This window comes from Equus caballus, chromosome 14, assembly GCF_041296265.1.
Source record: "Equus caballus isolate H_3958 breed thoroughbred chromosome 14, TB-T2T, whole genome shotgun sequence".
NCBI lineage: Eukaryota > Metazoa > Chordata > Mammalia > Perissodactyla > Equidae > Equus > Equus caballus.
In genome coordinates this window covers 48231657-48252219 of record NC_091697.1, presented here as the reverse complement: position 1 = coordinate 48252219, position 20563 = coordinate 48231657, and positions in this window count along the sequence as shown.

The window sequence follows — 20563 nt, the reverse complement described above, 5'->3', positions numbered from 1 at the left end:
TTGGCTGGGCTAAGGGATGCCCAAATAGCTGGTAAAATGTTATTTCTGTGTGTGTCTGTGAGGATGTCTCTGGAAGAGATTAGCATTTGGATTGGTAAACTGAGTAAATAAGTCACTCTCACCAATGTGGGTGGGCATCGCTCAACCCAGTGAAAGCCTGAATAGAACAAAAATATTGGAGGAAGGGTGAATTTGCTTTCTCTGTTTGAACTGAGACATCCATCTTCTCCTCCCTTAGACATCGGTGCTTCTGTTTCTCAGACTTTTCGACTAGGACTTACACCATCAGCTCACCTGGTTCTTAGGATTCAGACCCCGAGTGAATTACACCACTGGCTTTCCTGGTTCTTCAGCTTGCAGACAGCAGATCATGGGGTTTCTCAGCTTTCTTAATCATGTAAGCCAATTGCTGTATAAATCTCTTCTTATATGTTTCTATATACATCCTATTGGTTCGGTTTCTTTGGAGAACGCTGACTAATACATAGATGGAGAAACTAACTGGATGTTGGTTTAGGGTCTTTTAGTTTATCAGGAGAGAATGAGATGTATGGTTCCCTTTCTCTCCAAGTAAAGTAGGCAGGGCCTCCATGGTACTTTCTGGTTTCATATCAGTTCTCCCTTGAAAATCCATCAATAACATTGGGACACAATTGGATAAGCTAAAGAGGTTGATGCATAGTGTTTAATGTCTTTAGTAAAGGAAATATTTCATAACTTCTTTGACCTGGGAGTCCCTTATATACAGATGAATTTCTCTTTATCCTATCCAACATTCAGAATTTCTGTAGCATTCCTAGAGAACATGGAATAAATATATATGGAAAGATATGTGTTCTCATTCAATTTTTACTGATGAAGTAAAGAGAAGGCGAGTGAATGAAATTAGTAAATGTGTCATTCATTCTTGTATTCCGCCATCCATCTGTATTCAACAAATCTTGTTATAGCAAAAGTTTTGGTTCAGGTGCTCCAAGGAATAAGTGAATAAAGTTAAACTCATGGCCAAACAGAACTTATAGCAGAGAAGGAATATGAAAAATTTTGTGGGATGATGGGGAGGAGGTGGGTAGAATAGAGATCAATAGGAAGATAAAAGTACACATTAAAAGTTATAACAAAAAAAGTTTGTAACTATGCATGGTGACGTATGTTAACTAGACTTATTGTGATAATTTCACAATATATGCACATATTGAATCACTGTTCTACACGTGTAGGATATTATACACGTGTAGGATATTATATGCCAATTATACCTCAATAAAAACAAAAACAAACAAAAAGATACCAAGCTCGTGGATTCAGAGAACAGATTGGTCGTTGCCAGAGGTGTGGGGTGGAGTGGTGGGGAGTGAAATGGATAAAGAGAGTTCAAAAGTATAAACTTCCAATTATGAGATGAATAAATCATGGGGATGTAATGTACAGCATGGCTGACTGTAGTTAATAATACTGAGTTGTCTATATGAAAGTTGCTGAGAGAGTAGATCTTAAAAGTTTTCAGCACAAGAAAAAAATTTTTGTAACTATGTATGATGATGGATGTTAGCTAGACTTATTATGCTAATAATTTCACAATATATACAAATATCGAACCATTATGTTGTATACCTGAAACTAACATAACGTTATATGTCAGTTTCATCTAAATTTTTCAAAAGGAGAAAAAAAGGGGAAATATCTTGGCTCTGCCTTTGTGATTTTAACCCAAAACCTCTAAGCTTCATTTTCCTCTTCTGCAGAATGGATTCAATAATACACCTTAACTGTGGGGTGGTGAGGATCCAATGAGATCATAAACATCAAGCTATTTCCGTGGTGCCAGGCACAGAGTAAGCACTTAATGTTATCTCTTGTCATTATTTCTTCTGAATCTCATTTCTATCAAACATTTTCTGCAAACAGCCTTACACCACCCATTAATGACTATTTCAATTTTCACTAAAATACTCTTGGTTGTTTCAACAAATATACAAAATTTTGATCTCATACAAATGGCAAACAAGAACAACAGAGCTACATGGAGGGCAGATGCGGGGCGATTGTCCAGGTTATTGCGCTGGCTGAGTCATTCACTTTCTTACACCAGCTCCAAGTGAGTGTGATTTAAATTCATACCACAACAATATGACAAATTATACCAGTTATAGACTCTCCAGGGTCACTTATAAAGAATTGAAACTGGAATTGTTAAATTCACAAGGATGCCAAGGATCTGCTTGTATATAATTATATAAAACTCAAAAAAGCAAGTGATAAATGCCAGTCAAGAGGACTGATTAGGTGCCGCAGGTAGTTAGAGGAGGAAAAGATTGCATTTTAAGAAGCAATTCAAGGCTGTAGCTAGAATGTCCTTCTCACAAAGCACATATTTATCTGTTAGCATTTGATACCTGAACTCAGTTATAATGGAACTGGTTTGTGTCCTCGGAATTGTATGAAATGGAAACTAGGCATGTGAGGGGTGGTTGTCTGTTAACTTCTGGTGGCCCAAGAGAAAAGGGGAAGCTTCTCTAAAAAGCTTATTTGAATAGTAAATAGTCATCACTGGTTACTGGCAAAACAATAATGACCTAGAGTTACCATGTTCTGGATACCCTCTGTAACAGAATGTGATATCCCCAGGTTTTTGGATTACACCAAACTAGTATAACTAAAAATAAATTAATTAATGAGTCTCCCTCAAGGGGCGTTACCAATATTTTAATTTTATCACATAAATGTGTAATTTTTTTAAAGGGACAATTACTATTGCTGTCATTTTTTTTTAATTGTTTTTAATTTTTTTTTAAAGATTTTATTTTTTCCTTTTTCTCCCCAAAGCCCCCCAGTACATAGTTGTATATTCTTCGTTGTGGGTCCTTCTAGTTGTGGCATGTGGGACGCTGCCTCAGCGTGGTTTGATGAGCAGTGCCATGTCCGCGCCCAGGATTCGAACCAACGAAACACTGGGCCGCCTGCAGCGGAGCGCGTGAACTTAACCACTCGGCCACGAGGCCAGCCCCTATTGCTGTCGTTTTTTAAAAGAATATTTTGAAGCCAAAACAAGCAGGAAGAACATAATCTATGTAAGTAAAATTGTTGTTCTTTATATGTTTCTTAATGCATTTCACATAGGTAATCGTATGGATTTTCAGAACATTTAGAGTGTACATCTAGGACAATCTGATTTCAAGTATAGGCTGTGTCACAAGGAAACTCATGTTGGGAAACTTCGGGAGGTCCCTCAGAGCAATAGACACCCTTCCTCCAGAGCAGAGGAAACCGAGTAAAGGAGACATCCTCCTCAAGGCTGACAGGGAGACAAAAGCAATAAATATTGAGATTGTCACATGCCTCTGTTACAAACAGAGGAAACAGCACTGATTTCAAACGGGAGCCCCAGATTGAAGGCAGAAGGGCAGATGTTCTAACTTACAAGCTTTGCTTACAATCTTGCTTCATTTCAGGATATGTAGCCTGCTCCAAGCTGAGTTGTAATGGTATTTTATTTATTTAATGGTGGTTAATGATTTTCTCAAGCAATGCAAGGCAGGACGGCTGCTCTCATAATAAGAATAGTCTTTATGAAAGGACCAAATGTAGATTATGAAAATCCTGCTACTTTGAGTTTATTTTCCTCACTATGTTGAGGACCTGAAACACTTTGCACTGGTCCCTGGAGGGAACTGGGCAAACAGTGAGCTTTTCAGAACTATAGATGCCTGGAACCCAACCCACGAAGAGTCTGATTTAAATAGTCGTAAAAGGTGTCTGTGCTTCCGGATTTTTTAAATGCTCTCCTAATGAATCCACAATGCAAGCAGGCTTGAGAACCATGGGTCTACAACTTGCGGGACATTTTTCTCCCTCTGTCATTGTTTTCCTTTAGAAACTGCTCGCCACTCTAAGCTGTATCTCACATCAGTGCACGTGGTTGCTTCCTTTCACAAGCAGCCTGGATACTTAGTACCAGACCATCTTACGTTTGAAGAATGTAGTACTGAATGAGTTCAGCAAAGTCTCTTTCCTGTTTGCCTGACTGTTTACAGAGGCAAGACAGACTCTAAATGGGGCAGTGGGAGATCCACTTCCTACACCGTACAAGATGTCTCCCCTTTATCTAAAGGGTTAAAATATGTCCCAAATGACTAAAGGCCACTCTTCCTTCAAAAGCGACAGCTGGAAAAGATTTAAAAGGCAGCCAAGGCAGAATGCTTGCAGTAATTTAGAGTTCCCCATTTGAAAATAGAATATCAATGGCTGCAGTGTGAATTTGCTGAAAGAATAACAAAACAAAAAAATTCAACATCTGCCTGTTTTTCAGAAGCCATAAAATGGAAACATCATTACCAGAAAATATGATGGAGCTTGGCAGGTAAAAAGAGCAGAAAAAAAATCTGAAAGGGAGAAAATAGGACAGGAAACGAATCAGTAAATTCTGATTGATGATGATGACTGTGGTGGTAGCGGTGATGATATTAAAATAGCAATAAAGACACCATTTACTGAGTTCCTATTATGTACCAGACATTTCATTTTTACTCGTTCAAAAATTATTTATAAGTACCTAATATGTGTGAGGCAATATTTCTGGATGTGGGAATGTAATGGAGAAGAAAGACAAGCAAAGTACTTGACTTCATGACGCTTATATTCCAATGGGGGAACTTCCTAGTTATATCCAACCCTTATGACAGAGCCGCAAAGCAGGAATTGGTTACCCCAATTTTACAGGAATTAAAACTCAAGAAGGTTAATTAACAACTCTAATTCATGAATACCTGTCATATTGGTGAATCAGGACGTCAGAGGAGTTAAAATAGTAACTTTAGCCAAATATTATGTCCCTCTATTGTAAATGTAAAAGGAAGAGTGGACAGGGACTTCCTCATACTTAAGAGACCACTTGCATGAGCATCAAAAGACCTGGATTCAAATTTTCTCTTGGCTGTTAATCCCACGTTGTGATCTTCAGCAGGTCCTTTCCTTCTCTGAGTTCCGGTTTGACAACTCTGAAGCAAGGCAGATGGACTAGGTCAGTAGTTCACAAAGTGTGGACCTCAGATAGGCAACCTCAGCACCACCTGGGACTTGTTTGAAATGCAGATTATCACGGCGCACACCCTAGCTACTGAATCAGAAACTCTGGTGGGCCCAGCAATTTGTTTTAACAGGCCCTCCAGGTGATTCTGATATGCACCAAACTTTGAGAGCCGTTGGACTAGGTAATCAAATGTAATGATTAAGAGTTGAAGAGTCAAACAGACATGGATTTGACCCAAGCTTCACAACTCACTAGCTCCAGGAATATTGGCAAGTGACTGAACCACTCTGAGACTCAATTTCCTGAACCATCAAAGGGGAGCAGTAACAGCATCTTTCCTATTGGTCTGTTGTGAGTAGTACATGTGAAATACACAGCAAATACTTAGCATTTAAGTGATTACTTATCATTATCATCACTTTCATGACCTAAAACATTTTCACACTGACATTCTGAGATTCTGTCTTATTTGAAGATGACATCAAGAATGCTGACTAGTCAAAAACAATGCCCAGGCAATAAAAAGAAGAGTTTCCTTTTTTTAACAACCTGAATGCGGACTAAAACTGGCAGATTGCAGCAGCAAATCATTCCACTGTGAGAGGCAGTAAGCATTATCACAAACAGATGTTGCATTTTACATCCAGAGTATCAGCAAGCCATGTCCTTCTGTATCAAATCAGCTAGCCCTAATCATGAGATGTGTTGGTCACAAGTTTGCTATCTAACAGAATGGAGCCTTGGGTGTAAATCCAAACATGTATGAGGCTGGTGATGATAAATGAATTGAACAAAAAGAGGAAGAGCATCAATCCAATCAGCAGAAGCTGGGGGATGATGCCATTTGAAATGTGTGGATGTGGCATCCCCTTTTCCTCCCACTGCCATTCACTTGCATCCCCTCCACTCTGCAGGCAACAAGATCCAAAACAAAACTCCAGGTTCCTCATAAAACATGTTAAACCACGAGAAAACAGGAAGAAACAAAGATGAACGGTGACCTGCCAACCATGAGTAATAGAAAGGTGGGTTTAATGTAGAATAAATCCACCTGCCCCCAGTAAAGGAGTCAAGTTGAAGTTTAAGTCCAGAAAAAGAGAATTTCCCAAGGTATTTTATTTTCTGAGCAAGCCTAATTACAGTAGGTCAGTACAACAAAAAAAATTTAGAGATGATATACTGCAGTGATTAAGATCTCAGTCTGTGGAGTTAGGCAGCCAAGGACTGAATCTCCACTCTTCCATTTACAAGCTGGGTGATCTTAGACAAGTTTCTCAATAGTTCTAAGCCTCATTTTTCTTGTAAGTAAAATTGGGATAATAACAGTGCCTACCACAGAAGATGGCTCTGGGGATAAAAGGGTATAGTGCTTAGCATAATTTCTGACACAGTAAGTGTTCCGTAAGTTATAATTAAAAAAATTCCCTGGATTACTATGAGCATGTTGTAAGCCCTAGGAAGGCTGTTTTAAGGCAATTGTAGGAGATCCTCTCTTTAAAATCTGCCATCCAGTGAATTTCATCTGTCCTGTCCCTAAGTTTGGATGAAAAGCATCTGTGTCTCTATGGGATGCAAGTGAAACTGTTTCAAGTCAAAATGTGAATTTGCCAGCTCACAAGACCAGGAAGTCCTGGGGGAGATTGTAGCTTCAGGAATGGCTGGCTTCAGAACTCCAATATCTTCAGGACTTGAATTCTTCCATGTTAGCTTTAATTCCAGCCTCCAAGAAGCAGCAAGCTGTCTGCAGCACCTCCACATCCTTAAGATTCTCACCGTATCAGGAGGCAGACCATTTTTCCCAGTTGCTCTGGAAGTCCTGTGATTTTTCTCTGATTGGACTTGCTTTGAACCAGTCATGGCACAGAGCAGTAATCTGGTGCACTGATCGGCTTGGACATGAATGCCCTGATCACTCTGGAAGTGATGCAGTGCTGCCCAGAACTGTGGACTGAGAGTGAGGGGAGGATGAACGCCCACTAGGAAAGTTGGTGCTGTTGCTGTGGAGGCAAACGATATGCAGATGCTCTGCTCATTTCTTTTTCCTCTATTTTTTTCCGTCCCAGTCAATCCTTTTGTTATGCATGCGTCGGTAGCCCCTGACTTCAAGGAGTTATTGAACTCCAAATCAATTTTTCATAAAATGTGGCTGGTGGACCACGTATATCAGAATTTCCAATAGTGCCTGTTAGAACAGACCTGGACCTCTCCCCAGCACAGAATCCCTAAGGATTAGGCCCAGTAGTCTGTATTTTTCACAAACTTCCCAGGTGATTCTTAGAAACGCTCAAGTTTGAGAACCACTGGAACAGACAATGATTAAATAAAGATAATTTCTCGTTTAATAAACCACTGATTTAACATTTTACATTTCACTGTCACTTCCTTATGCCTGTCTGTAAAACAGAGACAATAATATATGACCTCAGCTACCTCAAAGAGCTCTCCAAGGACCAATAATTCCATTTTAATGTAAAATCTTTTCTGGTTCCTTAGAAATAGTGGTAAAATAAGTTTTATTAATTTGGCATGCTAGTGGTAATAGAGTGATCTCTTAAATGGAGAAGTAATATATATTATATGGGTTATTTTTTTTAAATGATGTTGTGTAAGTTGATAAAACCTCTCTGTGTTTGAATTTACTCATCTGTAGAGGGGAAAACCCCTCTATCAGGTTTTAATGAGAATTAGAATAGTTAATTCACGTAATGTCCTTAGGATTTGGGCTCATAGTAACAGCTGAAATGATAGTTACTCCTACTAGGCACTTACCATGTATTTTCTCACTTAATCCTCATAAACCCTGATAAGTAGTTATTATTGCACCTATTTTGCAAACTTGAAACTCAAGGCTCAGAGAGGTTGATTCACTTTCTCAAGGTCACAGAGCTGGAATGATAATTATGTCAAAATAGAATTGAAATCCATTATTCAGTGGGTACCTTTTACACCCTATCTACTGATAATTCATGATTTCTGAGTCATTTATGGTATTATAATTTAAGTATGTGACAAGGCCAGTTAGTAGAGCATTCCAGTTAGAATGATGACTATAAGAATTTATTACATATGAGCATGTAACGCTATTTTTATTTTTCCAGTCTCCATCCTACAAGATTAAGAAAACAAAACTGAAACTTCTGATATATAATCTTGACAGGGTGTAAGTAGGAATTATTTTGTTAAAGATTTAGGTCTCTGGATTAGGGAGTCAAAGTTACCTAAATTACTCCTAAGGACTAATTTACACAACGGGAGAATTAAGCTCAATATGTTGTTTATTTTTTGCAGGGGAGTTTGTTTATTCTCAATTTTATTTTTTGTCAAGATTTATTTGTGGTCTGTTTCCATTTTTTGTCAAACCAAAATTACTGGCATGTAATATTGTGAAATCCAAGAAATGTAAGTAGTTGTTCAGCTTGAAATAGCATCTTCTCTTCATCGTAGTTGTTTTCTTTTCTTTTTTTTTGCATGCTGCTCCACATTTTGACCGTGTTCTAAAATAATCGTAGATTCCATCTCCCCATAACTTCACTCAACTTTATCCATGCCCATCTGCTCACAATCCTCCACACACGTTCACTTCAAGTATAAACGTGCTCATGCTGTTTCCCCTGGCTGGAATGTGTGTTCTCCTCCATACACATCCTAACCCAGCTCTCATGGCTCAGCTCAATTCTGACCTCCTACAGAATACTTGCCTTAACTGTTCCACCCTAACGTGACCATTCTCCTTTCTGTCATCTTCCACTTTTAGATTTATATAGCTTGTGGTTCTCCTGATCAGTTCCTTGCTGTTAAGCTGGAAGACACGGTGAACTGGGTAAATGAATGAGCTGTTTTCTTTGAATTACACTCTACGAAGCTTCTAACAAATCTCTGGGCCACCCAGAGCAAGGATAAAGACTTCATTTGTCTGAGCCTCATTTCTGGCTTCATTTCATATCCAAATGTTTCCCTTTCTACACACACACACACACACACATAGACACACACTCCTTTTCTTTATCACACAGTTTTAATCTATATTTCATTTTTATTATCTGAATTTTAATAACCCTCTTCCAGTATTTTTTTATAGGTTGGGTACAAATGAGTAACAGGTATATCTGTTAGAAGTCTTTGTGTTGCAAGTGACAAAATGTAACCGACTTTGAAGTGGCTTAACCAACAAAGAAAATTTGTTGACTCATGTAGAAAAAAATCTGGGGGCTTAGGCTGGAGCTTGATCCAAATTCTACCACCCAAAGCCTCCCTACTCTGTAAGTCACTCTTCTCTGCCTTCTGCAGTATGAGCTTTATTCTCAGACCACACAAAAATGGCCCCGGGAGGTTCCAGCCTCTCTCTCCTCATGGTAGCAAAATGGAACCACGCATTCAAAGCACCCAAGCCACTAAATCCACAGGAAGATGAAGATTTTTTATGATTGCTTCTATAGCATAGAGAAAATACTTTTCTCTCCAGAAATAAATGTCTCTTTCATATTGGTTTGAATCAGGTCATGTGTCTTTCCTTGAGCAAATCATTTAGCTGCAAGACTGTGGGAAGTTTTACAACCATTGATTTAAACAAATCTAGTTTAAAATGAGAGAAGAGTGATTTTACAAAGGAAATTTGGGGTACCTTTAGAAAGTTGGAGTCAGAAGCTTAGGGGCCTAAAACTTAGCAATCATTCTCTATCTAAGGTGTTTTTTACGTAATTGTTCTAAATCATTTCTGGGCATCAGTAATTTCTCTGCAAGGAGATAGTAGGCTCTATGAGTGAAGAATTGATTTTCAGCTTCCTGTGTAGGCTTCACGGTAGCCAGAATATACTAGGCTCCCGGCTGGTTTCCATTCTACCTGCTAGTGGCAGTTGCTGTAATTTCTGTGGTAGTTCACTTGTACAGCTGAACTCTACACTACCTCTCATCACCACCAAAGGAGAGTTAGAAGAATTACTCTCAGGGATTAATTTGTGCAGTGGGGGAACAGCCTCCATATACAAGGGACATTTGAGTACTTACTGGCTGAAATCAGATAATCCATGCCATGAGAGCTGAGATGGAAGATAAACAATCCTCTCCTTGTACTTTGTCATAATTGCACTAGAATATTTTCTATGTGCATGTATACCCAGGACCATACAATCAGAGATGGGATGTAGAAAAATTGAAATAGGAACTGCATTGTCTTCTTCATGCTCTCCTAGTAACAATATCCTACACAGCATGAGTAATGGATAGTGTTGCCAGATTTAGCAAATACAAATACAGCACACCTAGTTAAATGTGAATTTCAGATAAAGAACAAATAATGTGTTAATATAAGTGTGGCCCATGCAATATTTGCAGTAATGATATTAGTTGGATTGAGTCAAGCAGTTTAGTCAAGGCTGTCCCTGAGTTTTTACACATCTGAGTTGTGTGATGCCTAACAGCTTTCATAATATTTCAGTCTTCGTGGGAATCAAATGTGGGATGGAATCCTGTTTCCATCGCTTACCAGCCATGTTGCCTTATGTAAATTCCCTATGTTCTTTGAGCTATTGCTTTATTATAAATAGAGAGAATAGTAGCTCCTACCTCATAGGGTGATTGTGAGGATTAAGTGCTATACAATATATAAAAGTTTAATTTAGGGCCTGGCAAATAGTAAGCTCTCAATAAATAATAGGTGTAAAGTATGAAGATAAGTATTTACAGCTATTTATACAAGCCTTAAATTCTGTATAGTAATTCACTTCGCTTTCTCCATGTGGTGTGGAAACAAAAAAATATTAGTGCTTAATGAGGAAACCTTTGACTAGTACATAGTCTTCCTACAAGTATTTACTTAGGGCTCAGTTAGTACACAGCAGGCCTGTGTGCTGTGAGAGGGGCAAAAATGTGTCCCCTGCTTCTGCTCTCATGTAGCTTTGGTTCATGTGGAATACATAAAAATGGAGGGAATGTATGAAAAGACAGCCTATGTCTGTAAAATTTAAAGATTTCAGTCAAGGAATAAGTTCATATAAACCTTCACAGGCAATCTGTCTTGAAATAAAATGAAAACTTCTGAGAGACCATTTTATCTTCAGTGTCTTTCACAGAATATGTATACCCTATGGTATATATTAGGTACTCAATAAATGTTCGCTAAAGTAGAGGGAATATTACAAGAGAATTGTTTCCTATCTCTTGGGTGGGGGATTGTGTGGCTTCCAAAGGAAGTGGAAATCTATAGAATTGGGGTCCATCTCCTATTAATAGGGTGACCACATAATTTTTCGTCCACACTGAGACACTTTTGGAAGAGTAAAGGAGGATGCTAATAATAACCAGACAGGCACGACAGCCTCTGCTGGAGCTTTCACAGGCGAGCAAAAACATCTGTGCACACCACCTACAACCATCACCTGGCAGCCAGTGGCCCAAAGGTGTGAAGGGTTCCAGGTCCAAACATGTATTCTCCCCTTGAACAAATACATAAGTCTGATTTGAGCAGAGAATGAGGGATCACAGGCATAGCTTTCACCATGGTCTGAGCCATGTCCACCATGGCTGGAATTAGTATTTAATTGTTTTAATTTTTTTTCTGGTTGACAGTCACTAAATCATCTTGAGATAATGCTCTGGGACTGTAACATATAATCTTAGACCATCAGTTCTGGAAACAGCCTAATCATATGGTCTCATTTCCTTATTGTTCCTAATGATAAAATACACCAAAGGGAGGCAGCTGGGAGGGAGTGAAAAGAATATTGGACTTCATCAAAAGACTGCACTACATATTTGTCAATTACACCTCAATAAAGCTGGAAAAAAGAAAAAGGACTGCATTCAAATCCTCATTCTCTGATCCAGATGCCGAACTATGGCCCAAGAGACAAAACCAGCCCAACACATGTTTTGTAAATAAAATCTTGCTGGAACACACCTATTCATTTCTGTATTATATATGGCTGCTTTCTAGCTGCAATGGCAGAGTTGATTAGTTGAGACAGAACCTATATCCTACAAAGCCAAAAATACTTACTATCCGACCCTTTACAGTAAAAATTTGTAAACCTCTGCCCTAATCTAGTTATAGTGACCAGTCTTTTCCACTTCTTTTTCTTCTAACTCCTCCTCCCCCCCCCCCCCCCCTCCTCCTACTCTTAGCTACTGGTCATTGAATGCTGCACACGTTGGACTAAGTGCCCCACATGCATGGCTTTCCTAATTCTCATAAGCACCTGGAAGGAGAGTGCTGGAAGGCAGTATGCATGGTGGTTAGAGAGCAGATTCCAGCAGCTGACTGTGTGTTTTGCATCCTCAGTCCATCACCAACCAGCTCCAAGAACTTTATCTAGTTATTTAAACTGTTCACATCTTCATTGATTTTCATCTTAAACATCCCTAAGAAGTAGGTCCTCTAATTAGCCTACACTTCACAGCTGAGAAAATTGAGGCTTACAGAGGTTAAGTTTCAGAGTCAGCACTGGAACTCAAGGCAGTCTGACTTCAGAGCAAAAGCTCTTAAACAATATTATACTGTCAATGTGAAGCTAAAATGATGCATTAGACATTAAAGTCTTTTGAAAAAATGTCAAACACAGTGCCAATATGAGGAGCACACTGTGGTCATTCCCATATAACTACTATTTTTCTATACTGTGTAATCAGGGAAGTCCCATATCTTGGAATGGATTCCAAACCAGTGATCTTGGGTCATTGTTCTTTCTTGCTCAATAGAAAGTATTGATGACAACAATGACAATTAGAGTGACTTGCCTCCAGATTATACTCTTCTTCCTATTGACCTAATTTGCTTATGTAATTTTCAAGTTGGTTTGCCATCTGTATCTCTATTGCTGTTCCCTGAGCCCCTTCCTTGCCTGACTTGGATTTATTTCAGAGTATAAAAAAAAATCTTACTTACATTGCTTTAAATTGCATCTTTGCCCGAGCCTTCGCACAGCGTTTGGATAACACTAATTGGAACAATTATTTATAATAAGGATGGATGTGGAGAAGCCACTGAATGTGTTTACCTGTTGGAGAATAATTATGCCGTCCACATTCCCTTAGACCACAATTTGTGAACAATATGTTTCTGGGTTTTAATGATACCCTCTTTTTACTAAATAAATCATAGTATTTGGGGCAGGGAATTGTAGTTTACACTGGAAGTAAGTCATTTGACACTTTGATCAATCACTTTCCCCCTGGGTGACTAAGAGTAGCTTTCCTTAATTGCAATATGCTAGCACACCTGAGGTGGAGGCCACATATTGCTTGCCTTCTGCCAGCAATCATCACTGAAATTAAAAATGGAAAAAGACCATACCATACCTAATCACTTCATCTATCCACTTGCTAAAACAAGATGTTTCTGGAGGCCAAACTTCTGTTTCTTTCAGAACAAAAAATCCCCACCAATTCAGTAGGAAAACAAACCTACCAGGCATATGAAAATGATCAACAAATTAAATAAATTTTATACTTTTCAACTCATCACTTTGGGCCAAGGAGTCACAACTCAAAATTGAATCACCAATATGTCAGACATTTCATTCAGCAGAGAAGAATGCAGAGTATATCTAAACAAACACATTTTCAGTTGGACTTTAGACTTGCATGTCAGTATTCAGCAAAAAATATAATGATATTCCTATGCAGATTTAGGGAGCTCTTTCTTTACATAGCTACCTACTCCTTGGAGCCTCAGATGCTGAAATTTTACCTCTCTGAAAATTTGCCTTAATTCAGCAAGATACCCCTGCTCTGCTAAGATTCCCCTCGCTACACAAGGGTCAGGAAAGTGCTTCCAAGCAGAAATATGAGCTCAAAGGGCTCACTTTATGTGTTTACTTTCTTTGGGGAAATTCCTGTTGCATAATTTTTTAGAATAGATATTTCATATCTATTGTCCAGTTTTCTAGTTGTTTATGGTAGGAGGATAAAAAAAAAAAACCCTTTGGGGTCAATATCCTCATAAATACAGATGCAAAAATTCTTAGCAAAATATTAGCAAATCAAGTTCATCAGTATGTGCAAAGCGTATTACACCATGGCCAAGAGAAATTATCCTGAGAATGTAAGATTGGCTTACAATACAAGAGCCAATCAATGTAATTAACCATAGTGGAATAATAGGGGAAAAAAGGCTTTTGATAAAATTTAATACCCTCTCATTATTAAAAATATCTCAGCTATTAGGAATAAAAAGAACTTCCTCAATCTGAGAAAGGGCAACTCAAAAAACATCTTTAATATCATGCTTAAAGGTGAAAACAAGCAAGGGTACAAACCCTCACTGCTTCTATCCAAACTTTATTGGATATGCCAGTCAAAACAGTAAGGCAAGGGGAAAATTCTTTATATATATATATATGTGTGTGTGTGTGTGTTTGTACATATATATAAAATTTTGCATTAATATAGTGTACACATACATATTGACATTGGTATTGTGACCATGGCTTATTCTAGAGCTGGTAGTGTAGGATTGACTCACTTAAAGATGGTCAGTGAAGTTGAAGGAGAAAATGTAGAGAGGAACAAAATGAATAATTCCCATAGTTGCAGAATTTGCCCAAAGTAGAAAACTAGGAGTAATTCTTGCCTCTTTCCCTTACGTCAACCGTCCAACTAATTACAATAGCAAAATCTTAACAATAGCAACTTAAAAGATTTCCTAATTTGTCAGCTTTCCTCCATCTCCACCACAATCTCCCCAGTTGGAGTTTCCGTCTTCTTTTGCCTTGAGAACTTCAACAACAGCCTTCAGTATTATGCCATCCCCAGGTTCATACCCATCCTAATCCATTATCTATTTTCTATCATTCACCCCGATCCCTCTTTCTAAAAGGCAAATATAATCATATTTTCCCATTTTTAAACCCTTTAACTGTTTCCATTTCCCTTTAAATAGAGACCAAGCATCCTACGTAATCTTTAGAACTCGTCAGGGCTTGGTTTCATCCTCACACTCAACCCACACATTACCCTCTATTCACTCTAACTTCTTTAAGTTCCCTGAGAGTGCCATGCACTCTACAGAATCCTCTCCCTCAAATCCCACCATCCAGTCTACTTTCCAAATTTATCCTAATCATTGAAGTATCAACTTAATGTCACTTCCTCTGGGACTACATCCCTAATCTCTCCAGAATGGGGCAGGCTCCCCTGTTCTGTGTTCCCACAATCCTCTGTAGACCCCTCTCTGAAAGTACTTTAAACACCATGATTGATTGTTTCATTTCTATTTTCTCCACTCACTTCCTGTGAAGACAGGTATTGTCCTTGTTCAGCACAGTGCTTGGCACAGAGAACATACTAATTAAGTGAATGTTAAATATTGAGAGAATGAACAGGAAGAGAAGTCAGTGAAGGACAGTCTGGGAAAAGAACCTGAATCAGCAAAATAAGAGAAGTTGAACTTTATAAAACTTGCACTTGTAAAATTCTTTAAAAATATATAAATTATTTTTCCATGCTTCTTTTTGGATTTGCAGAGTACTTTCATTCTATGAGGTGGTTAGTGTTTACTATCCCTAATGTACAAATTCTGGAAATAGTTTCCTACCATAAAATATGGAGAGATGTAGCTTACCTCAGATTAGAAACATCTTTTGACTCTAAATTCATGTGTTTTAGTCAGAGTAAGTAACACTAACTGCTGTAACAAATAACTCAAAAGCACTTTACACAATACACATAATAAAGGTGGCTTTGCACAATAAAGGCTTATTTCTTATTAATATTCCAGAGTCCAGGGTGGATGAAGGAGGTTGGGGAGGGCCCTGCTACATACAGTGTTCGGAGACCTATACTCTTTCCAGGCTATGCCTCTTCCATCTTCAGCCAATGGCTTCAAGAAGTTGGCATCATATGGGTGTCATCCATTTGGTGGGGTGAGGGAAAAGAGAGAGAAGAGATCAAAGGGAAGGTAATTGGTCATAGCTGCTTAGACCAACCAGTGAAGTATCTCCTCAACTTACTTCTATCGATCAGAACTAGTCATATGACCCCTATTATGCAAGGTAGTTTGGGAAATGAGGATTCGCTGTGTGCTCAGGAAGAGAAAATGGGTTTTATGAACATCTACTCAGTCTCTGCCAAAACATATACGTTAATTAGTTAGTTCATTTATTTATTCACAATTTGCATATTTTTAGCACTTACTAAAACTAGAAACTCTTCTAACACTATGGAGAAACAATAGTGAATAAAACACAATCTCAAACTTTATGGAGCTTGTATTCCAATGAGGGCATGCAGATTGAAAAAACATAAAATAAAATTTTCTGTAGAGAAAAGAAAAGCAGGATACCAGGAGGGAGGTATTATTTATATAAGATGACCAAGGAAAACATCTCTGGTCAGATGATACTTGCAGAGAAGGTGGAAGGAAGTAAAAGAGCAAGCCATGTGGATGTTAGGAGGTAAGCATCCTGCCAGAGAACAGCAGCTGCAAAGGCCGCACAGTGCTCGATGTTTTTTAAGATCAGCAAGGCGGCTACTCTGGCTGGAGAGAGAGAAAGAGGGAGAAGACCATAGAAGATGAGGCCAACAAAGCCGTGGGTCAGCCATTCAGGTAGGGCTGTGCAGGCCATTATGAGAAGTGAGCTGGGAAGATGTTGGAAGAGTAAAATGATCTGACGTGTTTTCATAACGTCACTCAGAGAGAAGTAGTTACGCAGCTGTAGAACAGCCTAGTAGTTCTTTGAACTGTAGTGGATTATAATGTCTCATCTGTTTTACTTTTTTTAAAAAATATTAAGGCATAATTTAAACAATTTTTTGGAGTAGAGTTCTGTAATTCTAGGCAAGCACATACAGTCACGTAACCATCACCACAATTATGATATAAAACAGAATTCCCTTATACTGCCACTTCAAGTAAATCTCTCCCCCATTCTCTAGCAACCACTGATCTATTTTCCATCTCTATAGTGTTGCTTTTTCCAGAATGTTGTATAAATGGAATCATAGAGTCTGTAGCCTATTGCATCTGACTTCTTCCGCTTAGCATTATGCATTTAAGATTCATCCGTGTTGTTGTGTGTTTCAGTAGTTTGTTCCTTTTAACTGCTGAGTAGAATGCTGTTGAATGGATGTATCACAGTTTAGTTATTTACCAGAATTTGTGCTTTTCTGGTGTACAGCAGTCATGAGTAAAGCCTCTAAAAATATTAGTTTTTTTGTGTGTGTAAATGTAAATTTTCATTTGTCTTGGATAAATATTAAGAATGGGATATTTTACTTTTAAAAATCCAATACAATTAGGTGTTCATTAATTAATTGCACACATATGAAGGCCACACCATGCACAAGGTGTTAAAGCTACACGATAAATACACCAGACAAGATCCCTTCCTCAGTGTAATACGGAGACAGGCAAATGCCTACTGTATTCCAGGCAGGCCCTCCTCTAGGCGCTAGAAATAAAACAAAGGACAAAGTAGAGTCACCTCTTTCTATTATATAAACAAATTAATAATCAAGAAAATATCAAGCCCTGATAAGTGAAAAATAATAATAAAAAATGGGTGTTGTGAAAGAGAGTCACTCTAGAGGCAGTGATGAGAGGAGATTTCTCTGAGAAAGGCACATTGAGGTTTACACTAGAAAGATAAGGAAGAGTCATCAATCCTAAGGTCTGGAACCAGAGCATTTATGGCAGTGGAACAGTTAGGACCAAGGCCTTAGTGTAGGAACTGGCAATGAGTGTTCAATGAGATCAAGAGATTAACAGTCACTGAGCAACTATATGCCCTGCCCGTCATATGCCAAGTTATTCACCTATGTTCCAAGTTACGTATTCTTCATTTGAATAGAACATCTGAATTCCCAGTAAAACTGTTAACTTGTAAAATATGGAGTAACGATTAGACCTTATAAGAACGTCCACGTATGAATTTAAGTATCAAGTCTATCATATCATGGTGATCACCACTACTCTCCTAAGCTAGAAATAAATTAAAGATGAGCCAGTAAGTAGGAGCGAGCTCACTACATGGCTGTCTGCACATACAGTGGGTGTAATTTAATAGTGATGCCTCAGTACCTTTCAAAATGGCATCTCACTTACTCTAAAAAAAAATGGAATAGATAGCAAGCCAGAGGTCTCAGGCAGTACGTCAAGATTCTTTATAGAGCTAAAGAAAGCTATAAAACAAAGCAAACCAACAACCAAAAATTCACTGACAACTAAAACGAATGGGTTGCTTCGAGCTGCATTTTCTCTGGTTCTATGATTCAGCGTCCTTCCTTCCCAAATATATATCTTTCTGAGATATTAAAGCCTCATGGAGAGATGCATGACATTTTCATTTCAGCACCACTTTATACCAGCCTTTGTGATCTTTCATTATGTCTAATTTGTGCTTTACATAGATGTAGCAATTGTGGGTATAACTTTGCAATAGTAGGTTAGAAAACTCTAGACAGAATGAGAGCTTACTTTTGCATCAATCACAGTATCTAAGTGTTTGGAAACATAGGTGACCACAGCTCAAAACACTAATCTAAACATTGTCACGTATTTTCTGCTGTCTTAGCTCCAACATGATCAGAATGCAAATTCTGTTTGATACATAGTGATACTTCAGAGTTGGAACCAACTCAAAAACAGGGTGATCAAATACATATGGGGGTAGGTCGTAGGCCAAGGGATGTGTTCAAATTTATGCATGTTGGTAAGGCTTAGGAGTTGTTATATATACATCTTGAAGGATGGGGAGATTTATTGAAATTGAGAGGTGTGGCTTTAGACTACAAACAGGGATTATAATAGCATGCTTAATATTATGAATTATTAAACATGTAAATAGATGATATAGAAATGCATGAGGTCGAATGAGGTAGATTGAATGTACCTGTTTGTTTATGCTTGTTACACCTCAAAACACCAGTGGGAAAAAAATGACTGTGAAAAACATATAAATATAAGCCTACAAAGAAAGAGAAAGAGTGACAGAGGAGAAGACCCCAGAGAGAGATGTCAACAGCATACAAAGGAAGGAAATGGATGGAAGGATGGCAACAGACTAGCAGAGCAAATGAAGCTGAAATCTACCTGCCTAAAGTGAAGCAGCCAACTTCCCACAAGCCAGTGTTAGCCCCAGAACCTCAGAAGATTTGGAGGACCTCAGGATTTTGGGCTATTGTGTAACTCTAAAGAAAATGGAGAGAAGTAAGACTGAATTGAGAGGGTTGTTTGAAAAACTATATAAGATACAGTTACCCCACTGCCCCCACCCCACACCAGAGCTCCTCCACCACACCTCACACCCATGTGACCACTCCTGCTGCCCCTCAGAAGCTGAAAGTTTCACTCCTGGGGAAATTGAACCAGAGACCCTCTAGACTTGTACCGGACTGTATGACTACAACTTTCTATTACATTTATTTGTATATATTTGTTTGTTTCCATGGCTGCTGATTATAATGCTAAACAGATGAACCGTACATATTTCTTTCAGTGTATGGTTATGAATGTAAATATCCTAAGGTTTGAAATATTTGTTTATAATTTAATACCAGGGGCAAGTTTTCTCTGAAGTAACTATTAGAGATCTTCTCCCTTTTTGCAGCTTTCCCCAACAGAAGATCTTACCTCTTGAAGTTGTCATGAGTATTAAAGGAGAAAATGTGAACAAGTCTAGGTACAGTACACAGCAAATGCTACATAACTGCTTGTCTCCATTCTTCTTTTTTTCAAATTTTCTTCTTTCTCCCCTATAATGGACATCTTTGTGTTATGCACCCAATATCCGTTTCTCCATTTTTATAGTATTAGAACCTTAATTTTCCTATGGGTAACTCTCTACTTAATTGCTAATAACCATGGTGTGCAAAGAGCTGACTTCACCATGCCACTTCCAAGAGCTGGAGATGAGACCTAAATCCAGCTAAACCACTTGCATGGCTATAGTAAATGCCTAGTGACCGATATATAGCACAAGCAAAGCTAATAAGCACTAATACTTCTGGTTTACAGGAACTATTGAGGAAGAAAAGCCCCTTCCACAGGGTTTGCTAGGCAATGAGAGGTAAGGCTGGAGCCATTGGTGACCAACATAACTGAGGAGCTTGCCTGGAAGTGAAACCAACACAGAGGACATCAGAGCTGGGAGATGAAGCTTGACTGAGTTCAGACAATGGCTTGGAGCACCTTGACTCAGCTATGCCTGAACTTTTCAGTTATGTTAGCCAATAAATCTCCCCCACATTTTTCCTAAGTCAGGTTGAATGAGTGTTTGGCATTTCCAAATGTAAGCATATGACCCAATCGCATTCCTGCGTCCATTCCACCCTTCAAGATGTGCCTCTCTATTAAGTGTCTCCAATATTTCTTTGCACATTTTTCACCAACCCTCCCTTTTTTTGTTTTTACTGAATTCTATATTTTAATCCAAAATTATTTATCATTTAAAAAATTTCCATTTCAATAGAACTACATACTGTTTGATGCAGCAGTAAGGATAAGGAAAATTACTTGTTTTTTGACAAATCTTAGATGTGTGATTTGGGAAAAATTCTTAATTATTCATAAATTCTCTCTAATTAGATTTTTGCTTTGATCCT